Source organism: Garra rufa, chromosome 1, assembly GCF_049309525.1.
Source record: "Garra rufa chromosome 1, GarRuf1.0, whole genome shotgun sequence".
Lineage (NCBI taxonomy): Eukaryota > Metazoa > Chordata > Actinopteri > Cypriniformes > Cyprinidae > Garra > Garra rufa.
In genome coordinates this window covers 102,462,393-102,481,189 of record NC_133361.1, presented here as the reverse complement: position 1 = coordinate 102,481,189, position 18,797 = coordinate 102,462,393, and the positions used below count along the sequence as shown (strand labels likewise).

The 18,797-nt window shown below is 42.0% G+C and overlaps 34 non-coding genes across 34 annotated transcripts; all 34 read right to left on the bottom strand.

Moving 5' to 3' along the window:
* Positions 1–515: 515 nt before the first annotated feature.
* Positions 516–634, bottom strand: LOC141299739 (5S ribosomal RNA). Its single transcript, XR_012341843.1, has one exon. It is a non-coding gene; the product is annotated as a 5S ribosomal RNA (ribosomal RNA).
* An 84-nt stretch (positions 635–718) lies between these two features.
* LOC141299733 (5S ribosomal RNA) lies at positions 719–837 on the bottom strand. Its single transcript, XR_012341841.1, has one exon. It is a non-coding gene; the product is annotated as a 5S ribosomal RNA (ribosomal RNA).
* Positions 838–1,590: 753 nt separating this feature from the next.
* On the bottom strand, positions 1,591–1,709 carry LOC141299728 (5S ribosomal RNA). Its single transcript, XR_012341840.1, has one exon. It is a non-coding gene; the product is annotated as a 5S ribosomal RNA (ribosomal RNA).
* Positions 1,710–2,462: 753 nt separating this feature from the next.
* Positions 2,463–2,581, bottom strand: LOC141299721 (5S ribosomal RNA). Its single transcript, XR_012341839.1, has one exon. It is a non-coding gene; the product is annotated as a 5S ribosomal RNA (ribosomal RNA).
* A 753-nt stretch (positions 2,582–3,334) lies between these two features.
* LOC141299710 (5S ribosomal RNA) lies at positions 3,335–3,453 on the bottom strand. The gene has a single exon (XR_012341830.1). It is a non-coding gene; the product is annotated as a 5S ribosomal RNA (ribosomal RNA).
* An 84-nt stretch (positions 3,454–3,537) lies between these two features.
* On the bottom strand, positions 3,538–3,656 carry LOC141299703 (5S ribosomal RNA). Its single transcript, XR_012341828.1, has one exon. It is a non-coding gene; the product is annotated as a 5S ribosomal RNA (ribosomal RNA).
* An 84-nt stretch (positions 3,657–3,740) lies between these two features.
* On the bottom strand, positions 3,741–3,859 carry LOC141299696 (5S ribosomal RNA). The gene has a single exon (XR_012341827.1). It is a non-coding gene; the product is annotated as a 5S ribosomal RNA (ribosomal RNA).
* A 753-nt stretch (positions 3,860–4,612) lies between these two features.
* Positions 4,613–4,731, bottom strand: LOC141299688 (5S ribosomal RNA). The gene has a single exon (XR_012341826.1). It is a non-coding gene; the product is annotated as a 5S ribosomal RNA (ribosomal RNA).
* An 84-nt stretch (positions 4,732–4,815) lies between these two features.
* Positions 4,816–4,934, bottom strand: LOC141299681 (5S ribosomal RNA). Its single transcript, XR_012341823.1, has one exon. It is a non-coding gene; the product is annotated as a 5S ribosomal RNA (ribosomal RNA).
* Positions 4,935–5,018: 84 nt separating this feature from the next.
* On the bottom strand, positions 5,019–5,137 carry LOC141299675 (5S ribosomal RNA). The gene has a single exon (XR_012341820.1). It is a non-coding gene; the product is annotated as a 5S ribosomal RNA (ribosomal RNA).
* Positions 5,138–5,221: 84 nt separating this feature from the next.
* On the bottom strand, positions 5,222–5,340 carry LOC141299668 (5S ribosomal RNA). Its single transcript, XR_012341818.1, has one exon. It is a non-coding gene; the product is annotated as a 5S ribosomal RNA (ribosomal RNA).
* Positions 5,341–6,093: 753 nt separating this feature from the next.
* Positions 6,094–6,212, bottom strand: LOC141299661 (5S ribosomal RNA). The gene has a single exon (XR_012341817.1). It is a non-coding gene; the product is annotated as a 5S ribosomal RNA (ribosomal RNA).
* A 753-nt stretch (positions 6,213–6,965) lies between these two features.
* Positions 6,966–7,084, bottom strand: LOC141299654 (5S ribosomal RNA). Its single transcript, XR_012341816.1, has one exon. It is a non-coding gene; the product is annotated as a 5S ribosomal RNA (ribosomal RNA).
* Positions 7,085–7,837: 753 nt separating this feature from the next.
* LOC141299647 (5S ribosomal RNA) lies at positions 7,838–7,956 on the bottom strand. The gene has a single exon (XR_012341815.1). It is a non-coding gene; the product is annotated as a 5S ribosomal RNA (ribosomal RNA).
* Positions 7,957–8,709: 753 nt separating this feature from the next.
* Positions 8,710–8,828, bottom strand: LOC141299641 (5S ribosomal RNA). The gene has a single exon (XR_012341813.1). It is a non-coding gene; the product is annotated as a 5S ribosomal RNA (ribosomal RNA).
* Positions 8,829–8,912: 84 nt separating this feature from the next.
* LOC141299637 (5S ribosomal RNA) lies at positions 8,913–9,031 on the bottom strand. The gene has a single exon (XR_012341812.1). It is a non-coding gene; the product is annotated as a 5S ribosomal RNA (ribosomal RNA).
* Positions 9,032–9,115: 84 nt separating this feature from the next.
* LOC141299629 (5S ribosomal RNA) lies at positions 9,116–9,234 on the bottom strand. Its single transcript, XR_012341810.1, has one exon. It is a non-coding gene; the product is annotated as a 5S ribosomal RNA (ribosomal RNA).
* A 753-nt stretch (positions 9,235–9,987) lies between these two features.
* Positions 9,988–10,106, bottom strand: LOC141299621 (5S ribosomal RNA). The gene has a single exon (XR_012341809.1). It is a non-coding gene; the product is annotated as a 5S ribosomal RNA (ribosomal RNA).
* Positions 10,107–10,190: 84 nt separating this feature from the next.
* LOC141317772 (5S ribosomal RNA) lies at positions 10,191–10,309 on the bottom strand. Its single transcript, XR_012352130.1, has one exon. It is a non-coding gene; the product is annotated as a 5S ribosomal RNA (ribosomal RNA).
* An 84-nt stretch (positions 10,310–10,393) lies between these two features.
* On the bottom strand, positions 10,394–10,512 carry LOC141318785 (5S ribosomal RNA). Its single transcript, XR_012353081.1, has one exon. It is a non-coding gene; the product is annotated as a 5S ribosomal RNA (ribosomal RNA).
* Positions 10,513–11,265: 753 nt separating this feature from the next.
* Positions 11,266–11,384, bottom strand: LOC141299613 (5S ribosomal RNA). Its single transcript, XR_012341808.1, has one exon. It is a non-coding gene; the product is annotated as a 5S ribosomal RNA (ribosomal RNA).
* Positions 11,385–12,137: 753 nt separating this feature from the next.
* LOC141299606 (5S ribosomal RNA) lies at positions 12,138–12,256 on the bottom strand. The gene has a single exon (XR_012341807.1). It is a non-coding gene; the product is annotated as a 5S ribosomal RNA (ribosomal RNA).
* Positions 12,257–13,009: 753 nt separating this feature from the next.
* Positions 13,010–13,128, bottom strand: LOC141299601 (5S ribosomal RNA). The gene has a single exon (XR_012341806.1). It is a non-coding gene; the product is annotated as a 5S ribosomal RNA (ribosomal RNA).
* An 84-nt stretch (positions 13,129–13,212) lies between these two features.
* Positions 13,213–13,331, bottom strand: LOC141299596 (5S ribosomal RNA). Its single transcript, XR_012341805.1, has one exon. It is a non-coding gene; the product is annotated as a 5S ribosomal RNA (ribosomal RNA).
* Positions 13,332–13,415: 84 nt separating this feature from the next.
* LOC141299591 (5S ribosomal RNA) lies at positions 13,416–13,534 on the bottom strand. The gene has a single exon (XR_012341802.1). It is a non-coding gene; the product is annotated as a 5S ribosomal RNA (ribosomal RNA).
* A 753-nt stretch (positions 13,535–14,287) lies between these two features.
* Positions 14,288–14,406, bottom strand: LOC141299584 (5S ribosomal RNA). The gene has a single exon (XR_012341801.1). It is a non-coding gene; the product is annotated as a 5S ribosomal RNA (ribosomal RNA).
* A 753-nt stretch (positions 14,407–15,159) lies between these two features.
* On the bottom strand, positions 15,160–15,278 carry LOC141299570 (5S ribosomal RNA). Its single transcript, XR_012341799.1, has one exon. It is a non-coding gene; the product is annotated as a 5S ribosomal RNA (ribosomal RNA).
* Positions 15,279–16,031: 753 nt separating this feature from the next.
* On the bottom strand, positions 16,032–16,150 carry LOC141299563 (5S ribosomal RNA). Its single transcript, XR_012341798.1, has one exon. It is a non-coding gene; the product is annotated as a 5S ribosomal RNA (ribosomal RNA).
* Positions 16,151–16,234: 84 nt separating this feature from the next.
* On the bottom strand, positions 16,235–16,353 carry LOC141299556 (5S ribosomal RNA). The gene has a single exon (XR_012341797.1). It is a non-coding gene; the product is annotated as a 5S ribosomal RNA (ribosomal RNA).
* Positions 16,354–17,106: 753 nt separating this feature from the next.
* Positions 17,107–17,225, bottom strand: LOC141299549 (5S ribosomal RNA). The gene has a single exon (XR_012341796.1). It is a non-coding gene; the product is annotated as a 5S ribosomal RNA (ribosomal RNA).
* Positions 17,226–17,309: 84 nt separating this feature from the next.
* On the bottom strand, positions 17,310–17,428 carry LOC141299542 (5S ribosomal RNA). Its single transcript, XR_012341792.1, has one exon. It is a non-coding gene; the product is annotated as a 5S ribosomal RNA (ribosomal RNA).
* Positions 17,429–18,181: 753 nt separating this feature from the next.
* On the bottom strand, positions 18,182–18,300 carry LOC141299531 (5S ribosomal RNA). The gene has a single exon (XR_012341790.1). It is a non-coding gene; the product is annotated as a 5S ribosomal RNA (ribosomal RNA).
* An 84-nt stretch (positions 18,301–18,384) lies between these two features.
* LOC141316185 (5S ribosomal RNA) lies at positions 18,385–18,503 on the bottom strand. The gene has a single exon (XR_012351311.1). It is a non-coding gene; the product is annotated as a 5S ribosomal RNA (ribosomal RNA).
* An 84-nt stretch (positions 18,504–18,587) lies between these two features.
* On the bottom strand, positions 18,588–18,706 carry LOC141299524 (5S ribosomal RNA). The gene has a single exon (XR_012341789.1). It is a non-coding gene; the product is annotated as a 5S ribosomal RNA (ribosomal RNA).
* Positions 18,707–18,797: the final 91 nt, after the last annotated feature.

The following is an 18,797-nucleotide window of genomic DNA, read 5'->3' as shown; positions in this document are numbered from 1 at the left end:
AGATTTGGTTTATTTACAAGGTTCACATAAAAGACTTTAAAACAACACGATAAAACGAGGTAAACGCTGTTAAAAGAATACAGTTCATTTGTCCATACCCTAAAAACAGTCCAAGAATCCCAGTGTGTTGATAAGTCCAATGTGAGTGTCCACCGGTGTATATACAATCCACAGAAAGTGTAATCCAAAGTTTGCAGGTGGTGAATGGAAAGGTGAGCTCTAAAATTAGCAACTCCTCAATCCAACAGTTTGGTGACTGTCCTTTGTTTGTCATGCTGCTCTCTTATACAGTTGTACTTCCTGCTTCCTGTCATGTGTCTAGTCACATGGCAGGCCAACCATCCATTTTTTAAAGACACACACTCACTTAAAATGTTAAGAGTAATAAAATGGCCTAAAAAACATGTAAAACACTTAAAACTCTATAATACATTTAAATGATTGTAATAAATAGAGCGGTAAAACACGTCTTTCTAAAAGCCAGCATATTATATAAATAGTGAAGAAAAGGCAAAAGCTTACAGCACCTGGTATTCCCAGGCGGTCTCCCATCCAAGTACTAAGCAGGCCCGACGCTGCTTAGCTTCCGAGATCAGACGAGATCGGGCGCTCTCAGCGCGGTATGGCCGTAAGCGAGGGCTGCTCCAAAAAGTGGGCTATTTAAAGATCAGCCTCCGTAAAAGCCAGCATATTATATAAATAGTGAAGAAAAGGCAAAAGCTTACAGCACCTGGTATTCCCAGGCGGTCTCCCATCCAAGTACTAAGCAGGCCCGACGCTGCTTAGCTTCCGAGATCAGACGAGATCGGGCGCTCTCAGCGCGGTATGGCCGTAAGCGAGGGCTGCTCCAAAAAGTGGGCTATTTAAAGATCAGCCTCCGTAAAAGCCAGCATATTATATAAATAGTGAAGAAAAGGCAAAAGCTTACAGCACCTGGTATTCCCAGGCGGTCTCCCATCCAAGTGTAACAATCGGCCTTATCAGCCGAGTTACAAGACTAAAATGGGATCAGATTTAACTGTGAGAGATGACTAGTGGTTAAAAGAATGAGACATAAAAGAAGATTGGTTTAAATAGATTTGGTTTATTTACAAGGTTCACATAAAAGACTTTAAAACAACACGATAAAACGAGGTAAACGCTGTTAAAAGAATACAGTTCATTTGTCCATACCCTAAAAACAGTCCAAGAATCCCAGTGTGTTGATAAGTCCAATGTGAGTGTCCACCGGTGTATATACAATCCACAGAAAGTGTAATCCAAAGTTTGCAGGTGGTGAATGGAAAGGTGAGCTCTAAAATTAGCAACTCCTCAATCCAACAGTTTGGTGACTGTCCTTTGTTTGTCATGCTGCTCTCTTATACAGTTGTACTTCCTGCTTCCTGTCATGTGTCTAGTCACATGGCAGGCCAACCATCCATTTTTTAAAGACACACACTCACTTAAAATGTTAAGAGTAATAAAATGGCCTAAAAAACATGTAAAACACTTAAAACTCTATAATACATTTAAATGATTGTAATAAATAGAGCGGTAAAACACGTCTTTCTAAAAGCCAGCATATTATATAAATAGTGAAGAAAAGGCAAAAGCTTACAGCACCTGGTATTCCCAGGCGGTCTCCCATCCAAGTACTAAGCAGGCCCGACGCTGCTTAGCTTCCGAGATCAGACGAGATCGGGCGCTCTCAGCGCGGTATGGCCGTAAGCGAGGGCTGCTCCAAAAAGTGGGCTATTTAAAGATCAGCCTCCGTAAAAGCCAGCATATTATATAAATAGTGAAGAAAAGGCAAAAGCTTACAGCACCTGGTATTGCCAGGCGGTCTCCCATCCAAGTGTAACAATCGGCCTTATCAGCCGAGTTACAAGACTAAAATGGGGTCAGATTTAACTGTGAGAGATGACTAGTGGTTAAAAGAATGAGACATAAAAGAAGATTGGTTTAAATAGATTTGGTTTATTTACAAGGTTCACATAAAAGACTTTAAAACAACACGATAAAACGAGGTAAACGCTGTTAAAAGAATACAGTTCATTTGTCCATACCCTAAAAACAGTCCAAGAATCCCAGTGTGTTGATAAGTCCAATGTGAGTGTCCACCGGTGTATATACAATCCACAGAAAGTGTAATCCAAAGTTTGCAGGTGGTGAATGGAAAGGTGAGCTCTAAAATTAGCAACTTCTCAATCCAACAGTTTGGTGACTGTCCTTTGTTTGTCATGCTGCTCTCTTATACAGTTGTACTTCCTGCTTCCTGTCATGTGTCTAGTCACATGGCAGGCCAACCATCCATTTTTTAAAGACACACACTCACTTAAAATGTTAAGAGTAATAAAATGGCCTAAAAAACATGTAAAACACTTAAAACTCTATAATACATTTAAATGATTGTAATAAATAGAGCGGTAAAACACGTCTTTCTAAAAGCCAGCATATTATATAAATAGTGAAGAAAAGGCAAAAGCTTACAGCACCTGGTATTCCCAGGCGGTCTCCCATCCAAGTACTAAGCAGGCCCGACGCTGCTTAGCTTCCGAGATCAGACGAGATCGGGCGCTCTCAGCGCGGTATGGCCGTAAGCGAGGGCTGCTCCAAAAAGTGGGCCATTTAAAGATCAGCCTCCGTAAAAGCCAGCATATTATATAAATAGTGAAGAAAAGGCAAAAGCTTACAGCACCTGGTATTGCCAGGCGGTCTCCCCATCCAAGTGTAACAATCGGCCTTATCAGCCGAGTTACAAGACTAAAATGGGGTCAGATTTAACTGTGAGAGATGACTAGTGGTTAAAAGAATGAGACATAAAAGAAGATTGGTTTAAATAGATTTGGTTTATTTACAAGGTTCACATAAAAGACTTTAAAACAACACGATAAAACGAGGTAAACGCTGTTAAAGAATACAGTTCATTTGTCCATACCCTAAAAACAGTCCAAGAATCCCAGTGTGTTGATAAGTCCAATGTGAGTGTCCACCGGTGTATATACAATCCACAGAAAGTGTAATCCAAAGTTTGCAGGTGGTGAATGGAAAGGTGAGCTCTAAAATTAGCAACTCCTCAATCCAACAGTTTGGTGACTGTCCTTTGTTTGTCATGCTGCTCTCTTATACAGTTGTACTTCCTGCTTCCTGTCATGTGTCTAGTCACATGGCAGGCCAACCATCCATTTTTTAAAGACACACACTCACTTAAAATGTTAAGAGTAATAAAATGGCCTAAAAAACATGTAAAACACTTAAAACTCTATAATACATTTAAATGATTGTAATAAATAGAGCGGTAAAACACGTCTTTCTAAAAGCCAGCATATTATATAAATAGTGAAGAAAAGGCAAAAGCTTACAGCACCTGGTATTCCCAGGCGGTCTCCCATCCAAGTACTAAGCAGGCCCGACGCTGCTTAGCTTCCGAGATCAGACGAGATCGGGCGCTCTCAGCGCGGTATGGCCGTAAGCGAGGGCTGCTCCAAAAAGTGGGCTATTTAAAGATCAGCCTCCGTAAAAGCCAGCATATTATATAAATAGTGAAGAAAAGGCAAAAGCTTACAGCACCTGGTATTCCCAGGCGGTCTCCCATCCAAGTACTAAGCAGGCCCGACGCTGCTTAGCTTCCGAGATCAGACGAGATCGGGCGCTCTCAGCGCGGTATGGCCGTAAGCGAGGGCTGCTCCAAAAAGTGGGCTATTTAAAGATCAGCCTCCGTAAAAGCCAGCATATTATATAAATAGTGAAGAAAAGGCAAAAGCTTACAGCACCTGGTATTCCCAGGCGGTCTCCCATCCAAGTACTAAGCAGGCCCGACGCTGCTTAGCTTCCGAGATCAGACGAGATCGGGCGCTCTCAGCGCGGTATGGCCGTAAGCGAGGGCTGCTCCAAAAAGTGGGCTATTTAAAGATCAGCCTCCGTAAAAGCCAGCATATTATATAAATAGTGAAGAAAAGGCAAAAGCTTACAGCACCTGGTATTCCCAGGCGGTCTCCCATCCAAGTGTAACAATCGGCCTTATCAGCCGAGTTACAAGACTAAAATGGGATCAGATTTAACTGTGAGAGATGACTAGTGGTTAAAAGAATGAGACATAAAAGAAGATTGGTTTAAATAGATTTGGTTTATTTACAAGGTTCACATAAAAGACTTTAAAACAACACGATAAAACGAGGTAAACGCTGTTAAAAGAATACAGTTCATTTGTCCATACCCTAAAAACAGTCCAAGAATCCCAGTGTGTTGATAAGTCCAATGTGAGTGTCCACCGGTGTATATACAATCCACAGAAAGTGTAATCCAAAGTTTGCAGGTGGTGAATGGAAAGGTGAGCTCTAAAATTAGCAACTCCTCAATCCAACAGTTTGGTGACTGTCCTTTGTTTGTCATGCTGCTCTCTTATACAGTTGTACTTCCTGCTTCCTGTCATGTGTCTAGTCACATGGCAGGCCAACCATCCATTTTTTAAAGACACACACTCACTTAAAATGTTAAGAGTAATAAAATGGCCTAAAAAACATGTAAAACACTTAAAACTCTATAATACATTTAAATGATTGTAATAAATAGAGCGGTAAAACACGTCTTTCTAAAAGCCAGCATATTATATAAATAGTGAAGAAAAGGCAAAAGCTTACAGCACCTGGTATTCCCAGGCGGTCTCCCATCCAAGTACTAAGCAGGCCCGACGCTGCTTAGCTTCCGAGATCAGACGAGATCGGGCGCTCTCAGCGCGGTATGGCCGTAAGCGAGGGCTGCTCCAAAAAGTGGGCTATTTAAAGATCAGCCTCCGTAAAAGCCAGCATATTATATAAATAGTGAAGAAAAGGCAAAAGCTTACAGCACCTGGTATTCCCAGGCGGTCTCCCATCCAAGTACTAAGCAGGCCCGACGCTGCTTAGCTTCCGAGATCAGACGAGATCGGGCGCTCTCAGCGCGGTATGGCCGTAAGCGAGGGCTGCTTCAAAAAGTGGGCTATTTAAAGATCAGCCTCCGTAAAAGCCAGCATATTATATAAATAGTGAAGAAAAGGCAAAAGCTTACAGCACCTGGTATTCCCAGGCGGTCTCCCATCCAAGTACTAAGCAGGCCCGACGCTGCTTAGCTTCCGAGATCAGACGAGATCGGGCGCTCTCAGCGCGGTATGGCCGTAAGCGAGGGCTGCTCCAAAAAGTGGGCTATTTAAAGATCAGCCTCCGTAAAAGCCAGCATATTATATAAATAGTGAAGAAAAGGCAAAAGCTTACAGCACCTGGTATTCCCAGGCGGTCTCCCATCCAAGTACTAAGCAGGCCCGACGCTGCTTAGCTTCCGAGATCAGACGAGATCGGGCGCTCTCAGCGCGGTATGGCCGTAAGCGAGGGCTGCTCCAAAAAGTGGGCTATTTAAAGATCAGCCTCCGTAAAAGCCAGCATATTATATAAATAGTGAAGAAAAGGCAAAAGCTTACAGCACCTGGTATTCCCAGGCGGTCTCCCATCCAAGTGTAACAATCGGCCTTATCAGCCGAGTTACAAGACTAAAATGGGATCAGATTTAACTGTGAGAGATGACTAGTGGTTAAAAGAATGAGACATAAAAGAAGATTGGTTTAAATAGATTTGGTTTATTTACAAGGTTCACATAAAAGACTTTAAAACAACACGATAAAACGAGGTAAACGCTGTTAAAAGAATACAGTTCATTTGTCCATACCCTAAAAACAGTCCAAGAATCCCAGTGTGTTGATAAGTCCAATGTGAGTGTCCACCGGTGTATATACAATCCACAGAAAGTGTAATCCAAAGTTTGCAGGTGGTGAATGGAAAGGTGAGCTCTAAAATTAGCAACTCCTCAATCCAACAGTTTGGTGACTGTCCTTTGTTTGTCATGCTGCTCTCTTATACAGTTGTACTTCCTGCTTCCTGTCATGTGTCTAGTCACATGGCAGGCCAACCATCCATTTTTTAAAGACACACACTCACTTAAAATGTTAAGAGTAATAAAATGGCCTAAAAAACATGTAAAACACTTAAAACTCTATAATACATTTAAATGATTGTAATAAATAGAGCGGTAAAACACGTCTTTCTAAAAGCCAGCATATTATATAAATAGTGAAGAAAAGGCAAAAGCTTACAGCACCTGGTATTCCCAGGCGGTCTCCCATCCAAGTACTAAGCAGGCCCGACGCTGCTTAGCTTCCGAGATCAGACGAGATCGGGCGCTCTCAGCGCGGTATGGCCGTAAGCGAGGGCTGCTCCAAAAAGTGGGCTATTTAAAGATCAGCCTCCGTAAAAGCCAGCATATTATATAAATAGTGAAGAAAAGGCAAAAGCTTACAGCACCTGGTATTGCCAGGCGGTCTCCCATCCAAGTGTAACAATCGGCCTTATCAGCCGAGTTACAAGACTAAAATGGGGTCAGATTTAACTGTGAGAGATGACTAGTGGTTAAAAGAATGAGACATAAAAGAAGATTGGTTTAAATAGATTTGGTTTATTTACAAGGTTCACATAAAAGACTTTAAAACAACACGATAAAACGAGGTAAACGCTGTTAAAAGAATACAGTTCATTTGTCCATACCCTAAAAACAGTCCAAGAATCCCAGTGTGTTGATAAGTCCAATGTGAGTGTCCACCGGTGTATATACAATCCACAGAAAGTGTAATCCAAAGTTTGCAGGTGGTGAATGGAAAGGTGAGCTCTAAAATTAGCAACTCCTCAATCCAACAGTTTGGTGACTGTCCTTTGTTTGTCATGCTGCTCTCTTATACAGTTGTACTTCCTGCTTCCTGTCATGTGTCTAGTCACATGGCAGGCCAACCATCCATTTTTTAAAGACACACACTCACTTAAAATGTTAAGAGTAATAAAATGGCCTAAAAAACATGTAAAACACTTAAAACTCTATAATACATTTAAATGATTGTAATAAATAGAGCGGTAAAACACGTCTTTCTAAAAGCCAGCATATTATATAAATAGTGAAGAAAAGGCAAAAGCTTACAGCACCTGGTATTCCCAGGCGGTCTCCCATCCAAGTACTAAGCAGGCCCGACGCTGCTTAGCTTCCGAGATCAGACGAGATCGGGCGCTCTCAGCGCGGTATGGCCGTAAGCGAGGGCTGCTCCAAAAAGTGGGCTATTTAAAGATCAGCCTCCGTAAAAGCCAGCATATTATATAAATAGTGAAGAAAAGGCAAAAGCTTACAGCACCTGGTATTGCCAGGCGGTCTCCCATCCAAGTGTAACAATCGGCCTTATCAGCCGAGTTACAAGACTAAAATGGGGTCAGATTTAACTGTGAGAGATGACTAGTGGTTAAAAGAATGAGACATAAAAGAAGATTGGTTTAAATAGATTTGGTTTATTTACAAGGTTCACATAAAAGACTTTAAAACAACACGATAAAACGAGGTAAACGCTGTTAAAAGAATACAGTTCATTTGTCCATACCCTAAAAACAGTCCAAGAATCCCAGTGTGTTGATAAGTCCAATGTGAGTGTCCACCGGTGTATATACAATCCACAGAAAGTGTAATCCAAAGTTTGCAGGTGGTGAATGGAAAGGTGAGCTCTAAAATTAGCAACTTCTCAATCCAACAGTTTGGTGACTGTCCTTTGTTTGTCATGCTGCTCTCTTATACAGTTGTACTTCCTGCTTCCTGTCATGTGTCTAGTCACATGGCAGGCCAACCATCCATTTTTTAAAGACACACACTCACTTAAAATGTTAAGAGTAATAAAATGGCCTAAAAAACATGTAAAACACTTAAAACTCTATAATACATTTAAATGATTGTAATAAATAGAGCGGTAAAACACGTCTTTCTAAAAGCCAGCATATTATATAAATAGTGAAGAAAAGGCAAAAGCTTACAGCACCTGGTATTCCCAGGCGGTCTCCCATCCAAGTACTAAGCAGGCCCGACGCTGCTTAGCTTCCGAGATCAGACGAGATCGGGCGCTCTCAGCGCGGTATGGCCGTAAGCGAGGGCTGCTCCAAAAAGTGGGCCATTTAAAGATCAGCCTCCGTAAAAGCCAGCATATTATATAAATAGTGAAGAAAAGGCAAAAGCTTACAGCACCTGGTATTGCCAGGCGGTCTCCCATCCAAGTGTAACAATCGGCCTTATCAGCCGAGTTACAAGACTAAAATGGGGTCAGATTTAACTGTGAGAGATGACTAGTGGTTAAAAGAATGAGACATAAAAGAAGATTGGTTTAAATAGATTTGGTTTATTTACAAGGTTCACATAAAAGACTTTAAAACAACACGATAAAACGAGGTAAACGCTGTTAAAAGAATACAGTTCATTTGTCCATACCCTAAAAACAGTCCAAGAATCCCAGTGTGTTGATAAGTCCAATGTGAGTGTCCACCGGTGTATATACAATCCACAGAAAGTGTAATCCAAAGTTTGCAGGTGGTGAATGGAAAGGTGAGCTCTAAAATTAGCAACTCCTCAATCCAACAGTTTGGTGACTGTCCTTTGTTTGTCATGCTGCTCTCTTATACAGTTGTACTTCCTGCTTCCTGTCATGTGTCTAGTCACATGGCAGGCCAACCATCCATTTTTTAAAGACACACACTCACTTAAAATGTTAAGAGTAATAAAATGGCCTAAAAAACATGTAAAACACTTAAAACTCTATAATACATTTAAATGATTGTAATAAATAGAGCGGTAAAACACGTCTTTCTAAAAGCCAGCATATTATATAAATAGTGAAGAAAAGGCAAAAGCTTACAGCACCTGGTATTCCCAGGCGGTCTCCCATCCAAGTACTAAGCAGGCCCGACGCTGCTTAGCTTCCGAGATCAGACGAGATCGGGCGCTCTCAGCGCGGTATGGCCGTAAGCGAGGGCTGCTCCAAAAAGTGGGCTATTTAAAGATCAGCCTCCGTAAAAGCCAGCATATTATATAAATAGTGAAGAAAAGGCAAAAGCTTACAGCACCTGGTATTCCCAGGCGGTCTCCCATCCAAGTACTAAGCAGGCCCGACGCTGCTTAGCTTCCGAGATCAGACGAGATCGGGCGCTCTCAGCGCGGTATGGCCGTAAGCGAGGGCTGCTCCAAAAAGTGGGCTATTTAAAGATCAGCCTCCGTAAAAGCCAGCATATTATATAAATAGTGAAGAAAAGGCAAAAGCTTACAGCACCTGGTATTCCCAGGCGGTCTCCCATCCAAGTACTAAGCAGGCCCGACGCTGCTTAGCTTCCGAGATCAGACGAGATCGGGCGCTCTCAGCGCGGTATGGCCGTAAGCGAGGGCTGCTCCAAAAAGTGGGCTATTTAAAGATCAGCCTCCGTAAAAGCCAGCATATTATATAAATAGTGAAGAAAAGGCAAAATCTTACAGCACCTGGTATTCCCAGGCGGTCTCCCATCCAAGTGTAACAATCGGCCTTATCAGCCGAGTTACAAGACTAAAATGGGATCAGATTTAACTGTGAGAGATGACTAGTGGTTAAAAGAATGAGACATAAAAGAAGATTGGTTTAAATAGATTTGGTTTATTTACAAGGTTCACATAAAAGACTTTAAAACAACACGATAAAACGAGGTAAACGCTGTTAAAAGAATACAGTTCATTTGTCCATACCCTAAAAACAGTCCAAGAATCCCAGTGTGTTGATAAGTCCAATGTGAGTGTCCACCGGTGTATATACAATCCACAGAAAGTGTAATCCAAAGTTTGCAGGTGGTGAATGGAAAGGTGAGCTCTAAAATTAGCAACTCCTCAATCCAACAGTTTGGTGACTGTCCTTTGTTTGTCATGCTGCTCTCTTATACAGTTGTACTTCCTGCTTCCTGTCATGTGTCTAGTCACATGGCAGGCCAACCATCCATTTTTTAAAGACACACACTCACTTAAAATGTTAAGAGTAATAAAATGGCCTAAAAAACATGTAAAACACTTAAAACTCTATAATACATTTAAATGATTGTAATAAATAGAGCGGTAAAACACGTCTTTCTAAAAGCCAGCATATTATATAAATAGTGAAGAAAAGGCAAAAGCTTACAGCACCTGGTATTCCCAGGCGGTCTCCCATCCAAGTACTAAGCAGGCCCGACGCTGCTTAGCTTCCGAGATCAGACGAGATCGGGCGCTCTCAGCGCGGTATGGCCGTAAGCGAGGGCTGCTCCAAAAAGTGGGCTATTTAAAGATCAGCCTCCGTAAAAGCCAGCATATTATATAAATAGTGAAGAAAAGGCAAAAGCTTACAGCACCTGGTATTCCCAGACGGTCTCCCATCCAAGTACTAAGCAGGCCCGACGCTGCTTAGCTTCCGAGATCAGAAGAGATCGGGCGCTCTCAGCGCGGTATGGCCGTAAGCGAGGGCTGCTCCAAAAAGTGGGCTATTTAAAGATCAGCCTCCGTAAAAGCCAGCATATTATATAAATAGTGAAGAAAAGGCAAAAGCTTACAGCACCTGGTATTACCAGGCGGTCTCCCATCCAAGTACTAAGCAGGCCCGACGCTGCTTAGCTTCCGAGATCAGACGAGATCGGGCGCTCTCAGCGCGGTATGGCCGTAAGCGAGGGCTGCTCCAAAAAGTGGGCTATTTAAAGATCAGCCTCCGTAATAGCCAGCATATTATATAAATAGTGAAGAAAAGGCAAAAGCTTACAGCACCTGGTATTCCCAGGCGGTCTCCCATCCAAGTGTAACAATCGGCCTCATCAGCCGAGTTACAAGACTAAAATGGGATCAGATTTAACTGTGAGAGATGACTAGTGGTTAAAAGAATGAGACATAAAAGAAGATTGGTTTAAATAGATTTGGTTTATTTACAAGGTTCACATAAAAGACTTTAAAACAACACGATAAAACGAGGTAAACGCTGTTAAAAGAATACAGTTCATTTGTCCATACCCTAAAAACAGTCCAAGAATCCCAGTGTGTTGATAAGTCCAATGTGAGTGTCCACCGGTGTATATACAATCCACAGAAAGTGTAATCCAAAGTTTGCAGGTGGTGAATGGAAAGGTGAGCTCTAAAATTAGCAACTCCTCAATCCAACAGTTTGGTGACTGTCCTTTGTTTGTCATGCTGCTCTCTTATACAGTTGTACTTCCTGCTTCCTGTCATGTGTCTAGTCACATGGCAGGCCAACCATCCATTTTTTAAAGACACACACTCACTTAAAATGTTAAGAGTAATAAAATGGCCTAAAAAACATGTAAAACACTTAAAACTCTATAATACATTTAAATGATTGTAATAAATAGAGCGGTAAAACACGTCTTTCTAAAAGCCAGCATATTATATAAATAGTGAAGAAAAGGCAAAAGCTTACAGCACCTGGTATTCCCAGGCGGTCTCCCATCCAAGTACTAAGCAGGCCCGACGCTGCTTAGCTTCCGAGATCAGACGAGATCGGGCGCTCTCAGCGCGGTATGGCCGTAAGCGAGGGCTGCTCCAAAAAGTGGGCCATTTAAAGATCAGCCTCCGTAAAAGCCAGCATATTATATAAATAGTGAAGAAAAGGCAAAAGCTTACAGCACCTGGTATTGCCAGGCGGTCTCCCATCCAAGTGTAACAATCGGCCTTATCAGCCGAGTTACAAGACTAAAATGGGATCAGATTTAACTGTGAGAGATGACTAGTGGTTAAAAGAATGAGACATAAAAGAAGATTGGTTTAAATAGATTTGGTTTATTTACAAGGTTCACATAAAAGACTTTAAAACAACACGATAAAACGAGGTAAACGCTGTTAAAAGAATACAGTTCATTTGTCCATACCCTAAAAACAGTCCAAGAATCCCAGTGTGTTGATAAGTCCAATGTGAGTGTCCACCGGTGTATATACAATCCACAGAAAGTGTAATCCAAAGTTTGCAGGTGGTGAATGGAAAGGTGAGCTCTAAAATTAGCAACTTCTCAATCCAACAGTTTGGTGACTGTCCTTTGTTTGTCATGCTGCTCTCTTATACAGTTGTACTTCCTGCTTCCTGTCATGTGTCTAGTCACATGGCAGGCCAACCATCCATTTTTTAAAGACACACACTCACTTAAAATGTTAAGAGTAATAAAATGGCCTAAAAAACATGTAAAACACTTAAAACTCTATAATACATTTAAATGATTGTAATAAATAGAGCGGTAAAACACGTCTTTCTAAAAGCCAGCATATTATATAAATAGTGAAGAAAAGGCAAAAGCTTACAGCACCTGGTATTCCCAGGCGGTCTCCCATCCAAGTACTAAGCAGGCCCGACGCTGCTTAGCTTCCGAGATCAGACGAGATCGGGCGCTCTCAGCGCGGTATGGCCGTAAGCGAGGGCTGCTCCAAAAAGTGGGCCATTTAAAGATCAGCCTCCGTAAAAGCCAGCATATTATATAAATAGTGAAGAAAAGGCAAAAGCTTACAGCACCTGGTATTGCCAGGCGGTCTCCCATCCAAGTGTAACAATCGGCCTTATCAGCCGAGTTACAAGACTAAAATGGGGTCAGATTTAACTGTGAGAGATGACTAGTGGTTAAAAGAATGAGACATAAAAGAAGATTGGTTTAAATAGATTTGGTTTATTTACAAGGTTCACATAAAAGACTTTAAAACAACACGATAAAACGAGGTAAACGCTGTTAAAAGAATACAGTTCATTTGTCCATACCCTAAAAACAGTCCAAGAATCCCAGTGTGTTGATAAGTCCAATGTGAGTGTCCACCGGTGTATATACAATCCACAGAAAGTGTAATCCAAAGTTTGCAGGTGGTGAATGGAAAGGTGAGCTCTAAAATTAGCAACTCCTCAATCCAACAGTTTGGTGACTGTCCTTTGTTTGTCATGCTGCTCTCTTATACAGTTGTACTTCCTGCTTCCTGTCATGTGTCTAGTCACATGGCAGGCCAACCATCCATTTTTTAAAGACACACACTCACTTAAAATGTTAAGAGTAATAAAATGGCCTAAAAAACATGTAAAACACTTAAAACTCTATAATACATTTAAATGATTGTAATAAATAGAGCGGTAAAACACGTCTTTCTAAAAGCCAGCATATTATATAAATAGTGAAGAAAAGGCAAAAGCTTACAGCACCTGGTATTCCCAGGCGGTCTCCCATCCAAGTACTAAGCAGGCCCGACGCTGCTTAGCTTCCGAGATCAGACGAGATCGGGCGCTCTCAGCGCGGTATGGCCGTAAGCGAGGGCTGCTCCAAAAAGTGGGCTATTTAAAGATCAGCCTCCGTAAAAGCCAGCATATTATATAAATAGTGAAGAAAAGGCAAAAGCTTACAGCACCTGGTATTCCCAGGCGGTCTCCCATCCAAGTACTAAGCAGGCCCGACGCTGCTTAGCTTCCGAGATCAGACGAGATCGGGCGCTCTCAGCGCGGTATGGCCGTAAGCGAGGGCTGCTCCAAAAAGTGGGCTATTTAAAGATCAGCCTCCGTAAAAGCCAGCATATTATATAAATAGTGAAGAAAAGGCAAAAGCTTACAGCACCTGGTATTCCCAGGCGGTCTCCCATCCAAGTACTAAGCAGGCCCGACGCTGCTTAGCTTCCGAGATCAGACGAGATCGGGCGCTCTCAGCGCGGTATGGCCGTAAGCGAGGGCTGCTCCAAAAAGTGGGCTATTTAAAGATCAGCCTCCGTAAAAGCCAGCATATTATATAAATAGTGAAGAAAAGGCAAAAGCTTACAGCACCTGGTATTCCCAGGCGGTCTCCCATCCAAGTGTAACAATCGGCCTTATCAGCCGAGTTACAAGACTAAAATGGGATCAGATTTAACTGTGAGAGATGACTAGTGGTTAAAAGAATGAGACATAAAAGAAGATTGGTTTAAATAGATTTGGTTTATTTACAAGGTTCACATAAAAGACTTTAAAACAACACGATAAAACGAGGTAAACGCTGTTAAAAGAATACAGTTCATTTGTCCATACCCTAAAAACAGTCCAAGAATCCCAGTGTGTTGATAAGTCCAATGTGAGTGTCCACCGGTGTATATACAATCCACAGAAAGTGTAATCCAAAGTTTGCAGGTGGTGAATGGAAAGGTGAGCTCTAAAATTAGCAACTCCTCAATCCAACAGTTTGGTGACTGTCCTTTGTTTGTCATGCTGCTCTCTTATACAGTTGTACTTCCTGCTTCCTGTCATGTGTCTAGTCACATGGCAGGCCAACCATCCATTTTTTAAAGACACACACTCACTTAAAATGTTAAGAGTAATAAAATGGCCTAAAAAACATGTAAAACACTTAAAACTCTATAATACATTTAAATGATTGTAATAAATAGAGCGGTAAAACACGTCTTTCTAAAAGCCAGCATATTATATAAATAGTGAAGAAAAGGCAAAAGCTTACAGCACCTGGTATTCCCAGGCGGTCTCCCATCCAAGTACTAAGCAGGCCCGACGCTGCTTAGCTTCCGAGATCAGACGAGATCGGGCGCTCTCAGCGCGGTATGGCCGTAAGCGAGGGCTGCTCCAAAAAGTGGGCTATTTAAAGATCAGCCTCCGTAAAAGCCAGCATATTATATAAATAGTGAAGAAAAGGCAAAAGCTTACAGCACCTGGTATTGCCAGGCGGTCTCCCATCCAAGTGTAACAATCGGCCTTATCAGCCGAGTTACAAGACTAAAATGGGGTCAGATTTAACTGTGAGAGATGACTAGTGGTTAAAAGAATGAGACATAAAAGAAGATTGGTTTAAATAGATTTGGTTTATTTACAAGGTTCACATAAAAGACTTTAAAACAACACGATAAAACGAGGTAAACGCTGTTAAAAGAATACAGTTCATTTGTCCATACCCTAAAAACAGTCCAAGAATCCCAGTGTGTTGATAAGTCCAATGTGAGTGTCCACCGGTGTATATACAATCCACAGAAAGTGTAATCCAAAGTTTGCAGGTGGTGAATGGAAAGGTGAGCTCTAAAATTAGCAACTCCTCAATCCAACAGTTTGGTGACTGTCCTTTGTTTGTCATGCTGCTCTCTTATACAGTTGTACTTCCTGCTTCCTGTCATGTGTCTAGTCACATGGCAGGCCAACCATCCATTTTTTAAAGACACACACTCACTTAAAATGTTAAGAGTAATAAAATGGCCTAAAAAACATGTAAAACACTTAAAACTCTATAATACATTTAAATGATTGTAATAAATAGAGCGGTAAAACACGTCTTTCTAAAAGCCAGCATATTATATAAATAGTGAAGAAAAGGCAAAAGCTTACAGCACCTGGTATTCCCAGGCGGTCTCCCATCCAAGTACTAAGCAGGCCCGACGCTGCTTAGCTTCCGAGATCAGACGAGATCGGGCGCTCTCAGCGCGGTATGGCCGTAAGCGAGGGCTGCTCCAAAAAGTGGGCCATTTAAAGATCAGCCTCCGTAAAAGCCAGCATATTATATAAATAGTGAAGAAAAGGCAAAAGCTTACAGCACCTGGTATTGCCAGGCGGTCTCCCATCCAAGTGTAACAATCGGCCTTATCAGCCGAGTTACAAGACTAAAATGGGGTCAGATTTAACTGTGAGAGATGACTAGTGGTTAAAAGAATGAGACATAAAAGAAGATTGGTTTAAATAGATTTGGTTTATTTACAAGGTTCACATAAAAGACTTTAAAACAACACGATAAAACGAGGTAAACGCTGTTAAAAGAATACAGTTCATTTGTCCATACCCTAAAAACAGTCCAAGAATCCCAGTGTGTTGATAAGTCCAATGTGAGTGTCCACCGGTGTATATACAATCCACAGAAAGTGTAATCCAAAGTTTGCAGGTGGTGAATGGAAAGGTGAGCTCTAAAATTAGCAACTCCTCAATCCAACAGTTTGGTGACTGTCCTTTGTTTGTCATGCTGCTCTCTTATACAGTTGTACTTCCTGCTTCCTGTCATGTGTCTAGTCACATGGCAGGCCAACCATCCATTTTTTAAAGACACACACTCACTTAAAATGTTAAGAGTAATAAAATGGCCTAAAAAACATGTAAAACACTTAAAACTCTATAATACATTTAAATGATTGTAATAAATAGAGCGGTAAAACACGTCTTTCTAAAAGCCAGCATATTATATAAATAGTGAAGAAAAGGCAAAAGCTTACAGCACCTGGTATTCCCAGGCGGTCTCCCATCCAAGTACTAAGCAGGCCCGACGCTGCTTAGCTTCCGAGATCAGACGAGATCGGGCGCTCTCAGCGCGGTATGGCCGTAAGCGAGGGCTGCTCCAAAAAGTGGGCTATTTAAAGATCAGCCTCCGTAAAAGCCAGCATATTATATAAATAGTGAAGAAAAGGCAAAAGCTTACAGCACCTGGTATTCCCAGGCGGTCTCCCATCCAAGTACTAAGCAGGCCCGACGCTGCTTAGCTTCCGAGATCAGACGAGATCGGGCGCTCTCAGCGCGGTATGGCCGTAAGCGAGGGCTGCTCCAAAAAGTGGGCTATTTAAAGATCAGCCTCCGTAAAAGCCAGCATATTATATAAATAGTGAAGAAAAGGCAAAATCTTACAGCACCTGGTATTCCCAGGCGGTCTCCCATCCAAGTGTAACAATCGGCCTTATCAGCCGAGTTACAAGACTAAAATGGGATCAGATTTAACTGTGAGAGATGACTAGTGGTTAAAAGAATGAGACATAAAAGAAGATTGGTTTAAATAGATTTGGTTTATTTACAAGGTTCACATAAAAGACTTTAAAACAACACGATAAAACGAGGTAAACGCTGTTAAAAGAATACAGTTCATTTGTCCATACCCTAAAAACAGTCCAAGAATCCCAGTGTGTTGATAAGTCCAATGTGAGTGTCCACCGGTGTATATACAATCCACAGAAAGTGTAATCCAAAGTTTGCAGGTGGTGAATGGAAAGGTGAGCTCTAAAATTAGCAACTCCTCAATCCAACAGTTTGGTGACTGTCCTTTGTTTGTCATGCTGCTCTCTTATACAGTTGTACTTCCTGCTTCCTGTCATGTGTCTAGTCACATGGCAGGCCAACCATCCATTTTTTAAAGACACACACTCACTTAAAATGTTAAGAGTAATAAAATGGCCTAAAAAACATGTAAAACACTTAAAACTCTATAATACATTTAAATGATTGTAATAAATAGAGCGGTAAAACACGTCTTTCTAAAAGCCAGCATATTATATAAATAGTGAAGAAAAGGCAAAAGCTTACAGCACCTGGTATTCCCAGGCGGTCTCCCATCCAAGTACTAAGCAGGCCCGACGCTGCTTAGCTTCCGAGATCAGACGAGATCGGGCGCTCTCAGCGCGGTATGGCCGTAAGCGAGGGCTGCTCCAAAAAGTGGGCTATTTAAAGATCAGCCTCCGTAAAAGCCAGCATATTATATAAATAGTGAAGAAAAGGCAAAAGCTTACAGCACCTGGTATTCCCAGGCGGTCTCCCATCCAAGTACTAAGCAGGCCCGACGCTGCTTAGCTTCCGAGATCAGACGAGATCGGGCGCTCTCAGCGCGGTATGGCCGTAAGCGAGGGCTGCTCCAAAAAGTGGGCTATTTAAAGATCAGCCTCCGTAAAAGCCAGCATATTATATAAATAGTGAAGAAAAGGCAAAAGCTTACAGCACCTGGTATTCCCAGGCGGTCTCCCATCCAAGTGTAACAATCGGCCTTATCAGCCGAGTTACAAGACTAAAATGGGATCAGATTTAACTGTGAGAGATGACTAGTGGTTAAAAGAATGAGACATAAAAGAAGATTGGTTTAAATAGATTTGGTTTATTTACAAGGTTCACATAAAAGACTTTAAAACAACACGATAAAACGAGGTAAACGCTGTTAAAAGAATACAGTTCATTTGTCCATACCCTAAAAACAGTCCAAGAATCCCAGTGTGTTGATAAGTCCAATGTGAGTGTCCACCGGTGTATATACAATCCACAGAAAGTGTAATCCAAAGTTTGCAGGTGGTGAATGGAAAGGTGAGCTCTAAAATTAGCAACTCCTCAATCCAACAGTTTGGTGACTGTCCTTTGTTTGTCATGCTGCTCTCTTATACAGTTGTACTTCCTGCTTCCTGTCATGTGTCTAGTCACATGGCAGGCCAACCATCCATTTTTTAAAGACACACACTCACTTAAAATGTTAAGAGTAATAAAATGGCCTAAAAAACATGTAAAACACTTAAAACTCTATAATACATTTAAATGATTGTAATAAATAGAGCGGTAAAACACGTCTTTCTAAAAGCCAGCATATTATATAAATAGTGAAGAAAAGGCAAAAGCTTACAGCACCTGGTATTCCCAGGCGGTCTCCCATCCAAGTACTAAGCAGGCCCGACGCTGCTTAGCTTCCGAGATCAGACGAGATCGGGCGCTCTCAGCGCGGTATGGCCGTAAGCGAGGGCTGCTCCAAAAAGTGGGCTATTTAAAGATCAGCCTCCGTAAAAGCCAGCATATTATATAAATAGTGAAGAAAAGGCAAAAGCTTACAGCACCTGGTATTCCCAGGCGGTCTCCCATCCAAGTACTAAGCAGGCCCGACGCTGCTTAGCTTCCGAGATCAGAAGAGATCGGGCGCTCTCAGCGCGGTATGGCCGTAAGCGAGGGCTGCTCCAAAAAGTGGGCTATTTAAAGATCAGCCTCCGTAAAAGCCAGCATATTATATAAATAGTGAAGAAAAGGCAAAAGCTTACAGCACCTGGTATTCCCAGGCGGTCTCCCATCCAAGTACTAAGCAGGCCCGACGCTGCTTAGCTTCCGAGATCAGACGAGATCGGGCGCTCTCAGCGCGGTATGGCCGTAAGCGAGGGCTGCTCCAAAAAGTGGGCTATTTAAAGATCAGCCTCCGTAATAGCCAGCATATTATATAAATAGTGAAGAAAAGGCAAAAGCTTAC